Source organism: Symphalangus syndactylus, chromosome 18 (genome assembly GCF_028878055.3).
Source record: "Symphalangus syndactylus isolate Jambi chromosome 18, NHGRI_mSymSyn1-v2.1_pri, whole genome shotgun sequence".
NCBI classification, from domain to species: domain Eukaryota; kingdom Metazoa; phylum Chordata; class Mammalia; order Primates; family Hylobatidae; genus Symphalangus; species Symphalangus syndactylus.
Window position 1 is genome coordinate 91,125,685 of NC_072440.2, and position 12,283 is coordinate 91,137,967.

Consider the following 12,283-nt stretch of genomic DNA (forward strand, 5'->3'; position numbering starts at 1 on the left):
CAGCTACTCGGGAGGCTGAGGCAGGAGAATGGCATGAACCCAGGAGGCGGAGCTTGCAGTGAGCCGAGATCACACCACTGCACTCCAGCCTGGGTGACACTGCGAGACTCAGTCTCAAAAAAAAAAAAGGCGGAGGGTGGAGCCAAGATGGCCGAATAGGAACAGCTCCGGTCTCCAGCTCCCAGCCCCAGCGACACAGAAGACGGGTGATTTCTGCATTTCTGCTTGAGCCACCGCTGCTGACACCCAGCCAAACAGGGTCTGGAGTGGACCTCTAGTAAACTCCAACAGACCTGCAGCTGAGGGTCTTGTCTGGTAGAAGGAAAATTAACAAACAGAAAGGACATCCACACCAAAAACCCATCTGTACATCATCATCATCGAAGACAAAAAGTAGACAAAACCACAAAGATGGGGAAAAAACAGACCAAAAAAACTGGAAACTCTAAAAAACAGAGCACCTCTCCTCCTCCAAAGGAACACAGTTCCTCACCAGCAACGGAACAAAGCTGGATGGAGGATGACTTTGATGAGTTGAGAGAAGAAGGCTTCAGACGATCAAACTACTCTGAGCTACGAGAGGAAATTCAACACAATAGCAAAGAAGTTAAAAACTTTGAAAAAAAATTAGAAGAATGGATAACTGGAATAACCAATGGAGAGAAGGGCTTAAAGGAGATGATGGAGCTGAAAGCCAAGTTTCGAGAACTACGCGAAGAATGCAGAAGCCTCAGTAGCAGATGCGATCAACTGGAAGAAAGGGTATCGCTGATAGAAGATGAAATGAATGAAATGAAGAGAGAAGGGAAGTTTAGAGAAAAAAGAATAAAAAGAAATGAACAAAGCCTCCAAGAAATTTGGGACTATGTGAAAAGACCAAACCTACGTCTGATTGGTGTACCTGAAAACGATGGGGAGAATGGAACCAAGTTGGAAAACACTCTGCAAGATATTATCCAGGAGAACTTCCCCAATCTAGCAAGGCAGGCCAGCATTCAGATTCAGGAAATACAGAGAACGCCACAAAGATACTCCTCGAGAAGGGCAACTCCAAGACACATAATTGTCAGATTCACCAAAGTTGAAATGAAGGAAAAAATGTTAAGGGCAGCCAGAGAGAAAGGTCGGGTTACCCACAAAGGGAAGCCCATCAGACTAACAGCTGATCTCTCAGCAGAAACTCTACAACCCAGAAGAGAGTGGGGGCCGATATTCAACATTCTTAAAGAAAAGAATTTTCAACCCAGAATTTCCTATCCCGCCAAACTAAGCTTCATAAGTGAAGGAGAAATAAAATACTTTACAGACAAGCAAACGCTGAGTGATTTTGTCACCACCAGGCCTGCCCTAAAAGAGCTCCTGAAGGAAGCACTAAACATGGAAAGGAACAACCGGTACCAGCCCCTGCAAAAACATGCCAAATTGTAAAGACCATCGAGGCTAGGAAGAAACTATAGCAACTAACGAGCAAAATAACCAACTAACATCATAATGACAGGGTCAGATTCACACATAACAATATTCACGTTAAATGTAAATGGGCTAAATGCTCCAATCAAAAGACACAGACTGGCAAACTGGATAAGGAGTCAGGACCCATCAGTGTGCTGTATTCAGGAAACCCATCTCACGTGCAGAGACACACATAGACTCAAAATAAAGGGATGGAGGAAGATCTATCAAGCAACTGGAAAACAAAAAAAGGCAGGGGTTGCAATCCTAGTCTCTGATAAAATAGACTTTAAACCAACAAAGATCAAAAGAGACAAAGAAGGCCATTACATAATGGTAAAGGGATCAATTCAACAAGAAGAGCTAACTATCCTAAATATATATGCACCCAACACAGGAGCACCCAGATTCATAAAGCAAGTCCTGAGTGACCTACAAAGGGACTTAAACTCCCACACAATAATAATGGGAGATTTTAACACCCCACTGTCAGCATTAGACAGATCAACGAGACAGAAAGTTAACAAGGATATCCAGGAATTGAACTCAGCTCTACATAAAGTGGACCTAATAGACATCTACAGAACTCTCCACCCCAAATCAACAGAATATACATTTTTTTCAGCACCACACCACACCTATTCCAAAATTGACCACATAGTTGGAAGTAAAGCTCTTCTCAGCAAATGTAAAAGAACAGAGATTATAACAAACTGTCTCTCAGACCACAGTGCAATCAAACTAGAACTCAGGATTAAGAAACTCACTCAAAACCGCTCAACTACATGGAAACTGAACAACCTGCTCCTGAATGACTATTGGGTACATAATGAAATGAAGGCAGAAATAAAGATGTTCTTTGAAACCAAGGAGAACAAAGACACAACATACCAGAATCTCTGGGACACGTTCAAAGCAGTGTGTAGAGGGAAATTTATAGCACTAAATGCCCACAAGAGAAAGCAGGAAAGATCCAAAATTGACACCCTAACATCACAATTAAAAGAACTAGCAAAGCAAGAGCAAACACATTCAAAAGCTAGCAGAAGGCTAGAAATAACTAAAATCAGAGCAGAACTGAAGGAAATAGAGACACAAAAAACCCTTCAAAAAATTAATGAATCCAGGAGCTGGTTTTTTGAAAAGATCAACAAAATTGATGGACCGCTAGCAAGACTAATAAAGAAGAAAAGAGAGAAGAATCAAATAGATGCAATAAAAAACGAAAAAGGGGATATCACCACCGATCCCACAGAAATACAATCTACCATCAGAGAATACTACAAACACCTCTATGCAAATAAACTAGAAAATCTAGAAGAAATGGATAAATTCCTCGACAAATACACCCTCCCAAGACTAAACCAGGAAGAAGTTGAATCTCTGAATAGACCAATAACAGGTTCTGAAATTGTGGCAATAATCAATAGCTTACCAACCAAAAAGAGTCCAGGACCTGATGGATTCACAGCTGAATTCTACCAGAGGTACAAGGAGGAACTGGTACCATTCCTTCTGAAACTATTCCAATCGATAGAAAAAGAGGGAATCCTCCCTAACACATTTTACGAAGCCAGCATCGTCCTGATACCAAAACCTGGCAGAGACATAACCAAAAAAGAGAATTTCAGACCAATATCCTTGATGAACATTGATGCAAAAATCCTCAATAAAATACCGGCAAACCAAATCCAGCAGCACATCAAAAAGCTTATCCACCATGATCAAGTGGGCTTCATCCCTGGGATGCAAGGCTGGTTCAACATACGCAAATCAATAAATGTAATCCAGCATATAAACAGAACCAAAGACAAAAACCACATGATTATCTCAATACATGCAGAAAAGGCCTTTGACAAAATTCAACAACCCTTCATGCTAAAAACTCTCAATAAATTAGGTATTGATGGGACGTATCTCAAAATAATAAGAGCTATCTACAACAAACCCACAGCCAATATCATACTGAATGGGCAAAAACTGGAAGCATTCCCTCTGAAAACTGGCACAAGACAGGGATGCCCTCTCTCACCGCTCCTATTCAACATAGTGCTGGAAGTTCTGGCCAGAGCAATCAGGCAGGAGAAGGAAATAAAGGGTATTCAATTAGGAAAAGAGGAAGTCAAATTGTCCCTGTTTGCAGATGACATGATTGTATATCTAGAAAACCCCATTGTCTCAGCCCAAAATCTCCTTAAGCTGATTAGCAACTTCAGCAAAGTCTCAGGATACAAAATTAATGTACAAAAATCACAAGCATTCTTGTACACCAATAACAGACAAACAGAGAGCCAAATCATGAGTGAACTCCCATTCACAATTGCTTCAAAGAGAATAAAATACCTAGGAATCCAACTTACAAGGGATGTGAAGGACCTCTTCAAGGAGAACTACAAACCACTGCTCAATGAAATAAAAGAGGATACAAACAAATGGAAGAACATTCCATGCTCATGGGTTGGAAGAATCAATATCGTGAAAATGGCCATACTGCCCAAGGTAATTTATAGATTCAATGCCATCCCCATCAAGCTACCAATGACTTTCTTCACAGAATTGGAAAAAACTACTTTAAAGTTCATATGGAACCAAAAAAGAGCCCGCATCGCCAAGTCAATCCTAAGCCAAAAGAACAAAGCTGGAGGCATCACGCTACCTGACTTTAAACTATACTACAAGGCTACAGTAACCAAAACAGCATGGTACTGGTACCACAACAGAGACATAGATCAATGGAACAGAACAGAGCCCTCAGAAATGATGCCGCATAGCTACAACTATCTGATCTTTGACAAACCTGACAAAAACAAGAAATGGGGAAAGGATTCCCTATTTAATAAATGGTGCTGGGAAAACTGGCTAGCCATATGTAGAAAGCTGCAACTGGATCCCTTCCTTACACCTTATACAAAAATTAATTCGAGATGGATTAAAGACTTATATGTTAGACCTAAAACCATTAAAATCCTACAAGAAAACCTAGGCAATACCATTCAGGACATAGGCGTGGGCAAGGACTTCATGTCTAAAACACCAAAAGCAATGGCAACAAAAGCCAAAATCGACAAATGGGATCTCATTAAACTAAAGAGCTTCTGCACAGCAAAAGAAACTATCATCAGAGTGAACAGGCAACCTACACAATGGGAGAAAATTTTTGCAACCTACTCATCTGACAAAGGGCTAATATCCAGAATCTACAATGAACTCAAACAAATTTACAAGAAAAAAACAAACAACCCCATGAAAAAGTGGGCAGAGGACATGAACAGACACTTCTCAAAAGAAGACATTTATGCAGCCAAAAAACACATGAAGAAATGCTCCTCATCACTGGCCATCAGAGAAATGCAAATCAAAACCACAGTGAGATACCATCTCACACCAGTTAGAATGGCCATCATTAAAAAATCAGGAAACAACAGGTGCTGGAGAGGATGCGGAGAAATAGGAACACTTTTACACTGTTGGTGGGACTGTAAACTAGTTCAACCATTGTGGAAGTCAGTGTGGCGATTCCTCAGGGATCTAGAACTAGAAATACCATTTGACCCAGCCATCCCATTACTGGGTATATACCCAAAGGACTATAAATCATGCTGCTATAAAGACACATGCACACGTATGTTTATTGCGGCACTATTCACAATAGCAAAGAGTTGGAACCAACCCAAATGTCCAACAACGATAGACTGGATTAAGAAAATGTGGCACATATACACCATGGAATACTATGCAGCCATAAAAAATGATGAGTTCGTGTCCTTTGTAGGGACATGGATGAAACTGGAAAACATCATTCTCAGTAAACTATCGCAAGGACAAAAAACCAAACACCGCATGTTCTCACTCATAGGTGGGAATTGAACAATGAGAACTCATGGACACAGGAAGGGGAACATCACGCTCTGGGGACTGTTGTGGGGTGGGGGGAGGGGGGAGGGACAGCATTAGGAGATACACCTAATGCTAAATGACTAGTTAATGGGTGCAGGAAATCAACATGGCACATGGATACATATGTAACAAACCTACACATTGTGCACATGTACCCTAAAACCCTAAAGTATAATAAAAAATAAATAAATAAAAAAAAAAAAAAAAAAAAAAGACATTCACGCAGCCAACAAACATATGAAAAAAACTCAACATCACTGATGATTAGAAGTGCAAATCAAAACCACAATGAGATACTATCTCACACCAGTCAGAACGGCGATTATTAAAAAGTCAAGAAACAACAAATGCTGGTGAGTTTGCGGATAAATAGGAACACTTGTACACTGTTTCTGGGAATGTCAATTAGTTCAACCATTGTGGAAGACAGTGTGGCGATTCCTTAAAGATCCAGAACCTGAAATACCACCTGACCCAGCAATCCCATTACTGGGCATATACCCAAAGGAATATAAATCATTATATTACAAAGACACATGCATGCATATGTTCACTGCAGCACTATTCACATTAGCAAAGACATGGAATCAATCCAAATGCCCATCAATGATAGACTGGATAAAGAAAATGTGGTACATATACACCATGGAATACTATGCAGCCATAAAGAAGGAATGAGATCATGTCCTTTGTAGGGACATGGATGGAGCTGGAAGCCATTATCCTCAGCAAACTAAGGCAGGAACAGGAAAACAAACACTACGTGTCCTCACTTATACATGGGAGCTGACCAGTGAGAACACATGGACACAGGGAGGGGAACAACGTATGTGGGGTCCTGTTGGGGGGTGGGGTGGGGGAAGGGAGGGCATTGGGAAAAATAGCTAATGCATGCTGGGGCTTAATACCTAGGTGATGGGTTGATAGGGGCAGCAAACCACCATGGCACATGTTTACCTATGTAACAAACCTGCACATCCTGCACATGTACCCTGGAACTTATAATTAAAATTAAAAATAAATAAAAGTGAAAGAATAAAGAAAGAATAAAAAAGAACTCATATGTTTTGGAAATAGAAAAAAATATGTATGATTATCTTTGGTCAAGAGAAATTTTAAAGTGAATTCAGTATTTCATCATAAGAAGTTCATATTATAATTCAAAAACACATACATGATTTCAGACTTTAGGAATACACACTGTGAAAAAAATTTTAACTCAAAATAATCAATATACAAAACCAAAAAAAAGTTCCCTTGGATATACACAAATAATAGCAACAATATCACAACTGCTTAAAAAGTGATATTAGAGTTCAATATTCCTCTAAAAATCAAAAAAGTTATGCTGATATTAAGATACACAGATTTAAAAAGTAAAACCAAAAAAAGTTCAGACCCTCTGAAATTTAACCTACTCAGGCTCTCACAGAGAAGATTTAAAATCACAATAATTATGCTAGGAAAATACAAATACCTGAATAATTTGTCTTTATTTAACAGTTTTGGACCTCACTGCTTTATCTCACATCAATATACAGCCTTGAAAAATGTATATGTGAATATTATTTTTTAAAATATCAATAATCTTAACCAGTTTACTAATGAATCACTTTTTTTCTAAATTGAAAGTCATTTTACATGAGACTGAAAACTCATTCTTCATATAGAGTAAAATTAGGAAGGAAAAAATTAAAAAGATTTAACAATCCTAAGTTTTGAAATATAATATTTTATGTAGTAACTTAAATGTTCTACTGTTCTCCAAATTTTAAAATAAAAATCTGTTGCCAACATTTATAAAATAACAGATCTTACTACCTTAAATTAACACAAATGTTTTAGGGTGGAAAAAAAGCATTATTCCAATATTGACTATAACCTATAAAACTTAATCCTAAGAAAATATAACTAAGATAAAAACACTACTTTTTGTTTTTATTTGAAAGTACTCTGAATAAAACTACACTATTACTACACATCTTCTAGTTATAATTATACAGTATAACAAACTAACAGGTTGAAAAATAGTACTTTCAAAATAAAAAAATAAAACAAAAAAGCTAGTTTTAAATTATAAACTATCTTAAAAGAAGGCAACCTAGTTTCAAACATATCTTTGGCTATTTTCTTTATTGGACTTCTGTCCAAATAGGAAAAATATCAATTAAAATTAAGTGAAATGGCCAGGCACGGTGGCTCACGCATGTAATCCCAGCACTTTGGGAGGCCAAGGTGGGCAGATCACAAGGTCAGGAGTTCGAGGTCAGCCTGGCCAATATGGTGAAACTCTGTCTCTACTAAAAATACAAAAATTAGCCGGGTATGGTGGCGGGTGCCTGCAGTCCCAGCTACTTGGGAGGCTGAGGCAGGAGAATATCTTGAAACCGGGAGGAGGAGGTTGCAGTGAGCCAAAATCACGCCACTGCACTCCAGCCTGGGCGACAGAGTGAGACACCATCTCAAAAAAAGAAAAAAAAAAATTAACTGAAATGTAGACTTGTCAAAACATTTTCTGCAGGATTTAATAATTTAAATGCTGCAAATAAATTTTCTAGTTTGTATATTTTTATCATTTCCAAATATAAAATATTATACATTAAGACATAACTGAAGTTAAGGGAACTCTGAAAACTAAAGGCAAATGATTGGTCCTTCCTGATTAAATTGGTGCCCCCCTCCAAAAAAAAAAAGGCATTATAATGCCTTTTATTTTACATTCAAACTCATTTTCTTTTTAATAAACCAAAATCATTAACTTTGCCATATTTTATGGTGACTAAACAACAAAAGCAACCCAGTGATACAACAGCTATAGAAGTTCTGTAAAATGTGGGGCCCCGGCGCAGTGGCTCATGCCTGTAATCCCAGCACTTTGGGAGGCCAAGGCGGGTGAATCACCCGAGGTGAGGAGTTCAAGACCAGCCTGACCAACATGGTGAAAGACCGTCTCTCCTAAAAATACAAAATTAGCCAAGCACCATTACACTCTAGCCTGGGTGACAGAGCAAGACTTTGTCAAAAAAAAAAAAAAAAAAAAAAAAAAAAAAAAAAAAAAAAAAAAGAAGAAGAAGAAGAAGTTGTTGTGTAAAATGAATTCTTTTCCAAAGGAGATATTCTTCATAATTGTGGAAATAAACTTCAAGATCTGGCAGGGCTTAGGGGAGAGGGAATGACACAAAGTGTTCAGAGAGTTTAGGTTACAAAAAGTAAATGTTACATTGTTTGTTCTAAAATAACCACAAACTAGAGATGAACTTGTTTGAAAAAATACATACATAAAGTTTCCACCTCTTAAGTAAACTTTAACTTTCAGGATACCAAATTCAAACTTACAGTGTTTCTGGAAATTATTTCCCAACATCAAAGAAATGACAATATCAACATGCTCAATACAGACATACAGATATTAACACACTTGATTGTCCCTAGCTTGCTTGGGAATTTTCTAAATTTTTGCAAATATTCTTTAAATCATCCCATATCCAGTTCTTCAGAATTGTTTGGCTTATGCTAACTCTTCAGTGCACTTGTATAATTTTATGGCTCTATCTTTGCATCAGAATAATACTCTGAACTTGCTCAATTAATATTTACTTGCAAAATAAATTCCAATTCAATAGTAAATGCAGTGACAAAATATTGATTCCCCTTCCCCACTGGACGTACTGTTCTTGAATATCACAAATATCTCCAAGTAGCTAATAACCTAATAACCAAAAATATAAAACCCAACTAAAATTAAATATTGCTAAAAATAAAATGATAGAAAATTATCATATTATGAGCTAAACACAAGGAAAGAAGATATTATGTCTGACTTTTCCTCTATTTCCTTTTAATAAATGTCACTATTACAAACAATTATATTTTCCAGGGAAATGGTAGCACTAACTCTCTATATATTAACCACAGTTGCAATTATAACTCGACAAAGTAGGAACTGAAACAAAGGTCAGGGAAGACATGTGAAAAGTATCAGAAGGTAAAATGGTATTTATTGCCTTTGAAACCACACACAAAGAAGAATAGTTCATCAAATAAAATATTTTCAAGCTATCTCACACTGGTAAACCACATTTACTAAGTAATAATCTTTTTAAAATCAACGCATCATGTCCTAGGTCACAGAAAATTTCTACAGCAATCTAACAATCTAACTTGGTCTCCTGGGGAAATAATCTGAAAAATCTAGATTCATTTAACATAATTTAATATTGGAAGTTGTTGTACTATGCTTAACACCTTTACTCCAGCTCTACAGTGTCTAAACCAAGATAGTAATTACTGGGTATCCTATATATCATTTGTTACCAAACTAATGCATAAGTGATCTGAGCTTCCATTTTCTTCTACTGAAAAACAAAAAATCATGAGTATATTGTAATATAATCTTCAAAGCATTATGGGTCTCATTAAGTTACTCAAGACTTATTCATTTAAAAATAACCTATAAACTTTTACTTAACAATTCCTTTTACTTAACAATTCCTAAAAGTCATAGTATAAAAGGTAAATAAGGAAAAATATTGAGCATAAACAAGTTATATATATACTATATGTTATACATCATATGTATATATGTTATACATATACATATAGTATGTATAACATATACTATATGTATATAGTATGTATAACATATACTATATGTATATAGTATGTATAACATACACTATATGTATATAGTATATATAACATATAGTAAATGTATAACATATAGTATATATAACATATACTATAATTATATAACATATGCTATATATATATAATTCTATGTGACAACTAAAAACGTCTTGTTCATTTAGCAATATATGTCCACAATGGAAAAAATATATATAACCTATTCTATTATCTGGAACTATAATTGTCTCTTACTCATAAATCATCTCTTACTCATAAATCCTATCTTCAGAATAGAAATTTAATGATGAATGTAACCATTATACTAAATACATCTGTGTGTATTCACCCTAAACATAGTTCAGTTTCTTGCTTAGCAGCATCAAAAATTATTTTAACTTAAGATTTCACAAAAATACTTTCAAAACAAATATAGTTTTATCAGGAGGATTTCTAACAGTTAGTGAGCATTTATTATGTACCAGGCAACACTGAAATGCTTTACATGTTTTAATTTATTTAATATTCACAACGACCCAAAGGGGTAGTTACTATTATGATCTCCATTTTACACAAGAAGAAACTGAGGCACAGAAGACTTTAAAAGCTTACCCATGGTTTTATCACTAATAACGGACAAAGCAAATATTCACACTCAAGGAGTCAGCCTCAGTGCCCATATTTTTAATAACCATCCAATGCAAGCGATTCATAAATCTGTATGACTCAATAGTGTTGTGCTCTCAAAACGCAGTCTGACATTTCACATGTCTATCAGCCATTCTCCTCTGGATGTCTAGATGTTACTTCATATTTAAAATATCAAAAACTCCTCTTTAAAAATGGGTTGTCATTCTAGATTTCTTTCAAAGATGACTTCCAGTTAAATAAGCAACTGTAGGATAGGGACATATTACCATTAAGCACTGCCTCATTAGCAAAGAATGAACAGATATTTCTTGTGCTTTTTTGAATGAGTTATTACATTCTCTAGTTCTCATAATCTATACAAGGACTTTCAGACAAAAACAAGCATGTGGGCAAACATGATTTTAAAAAACAAAAACAAATGAGAAAACACCCTGGAAAAAGACTAACAAGTTTGTTCTGGAGAAAATAGTCTACAGATAAAAACAATTACCTTGAATATTTAAACACTGATGTTAAAATAGGCCGAAACTATGGGAAAGTTAAACCAATTTTCTAAATGTAAAGGGTGGCAACTTCTGCATTCAGAACAATACCTGGGCAAGATAAAGTAAACATAATATATATCTAGGCCATTTCTAACATGATAATATTTTTACTATTTACTCTGAATTAACTTTAGCTCAAAATTACTGTGACTCATTAGGTATAGTCTGGACTTCAAATACAGGAAGAATAGATTCTAAGAGTTTTTACACAGAAAGCCTAAAATTATTTTTTCTCACAAAATAATTCAGGAAGTTATCCACAGTCCTCTCTAGAGTAGTGATTATCAACCTTAGCTGTACATTAGAATCACCAGGAGAGCTTTAAACACTCATTAGTAAAGCCACAGATCTTGACCAATTAAAACAGAATGTTTAATTTTTAATAGGGACCCAGGCGTCAGAGTTTTTTGAAAGCTTCCTTTGTTAATTCCAATGCAAAGTCAAGGTTGAGAACCACTGTAATAGAGTCCCTTTTTTATGTTTTAGTAGGTAAGACTCTTTCAAATATTGATGTCTTAAACCAAGAGGAACTACTAAAATCACTTTGCTCTAGACCCAGAGTACCTGCAGGCAATAAAGTGGAAGAGTAATAGAGGTGGTAGGAGCTGAGATAGTAAAGGCAATAAAAACCAGTTTTTTTTAATGTTGTTTTCTTGTTTTAAGGCTATGATTATAGCAAGTATGGAAATTTATTACTAATCCATGAAACCATATTTCTTGTATTTGTCATAACAGTCTTGATTTTTTTCCTTACATACGACTTCAAATTTGTGTTCTGAAGTATAATTTAATGTTTGGTTTTCTAATTGCTTTTACAACAGCTACTTTAACTCACTTAGTGATTCACTGTGTGTTAGGACTGCTATGAGATAGAAGCAGGGACCCAAAGTGGGTTCTTAAAGAATTTGATGGGGAAAAAAACATAAAAGAAGGTAGACATATACACGGGTAAGGGAATAGTAAAGGATATAAGAGCCAAAGTGTATGGTTTGGTGCCAATAGTTTATAGGAAACTCTTCCCCAAGTAAGCTAACTACTTTTCAAAAGGCAGTATAAATAACAAACAAAAGCAGTCAGAGAAATCTGAGTTGAACATCTCAGTTCCTTACTTACCA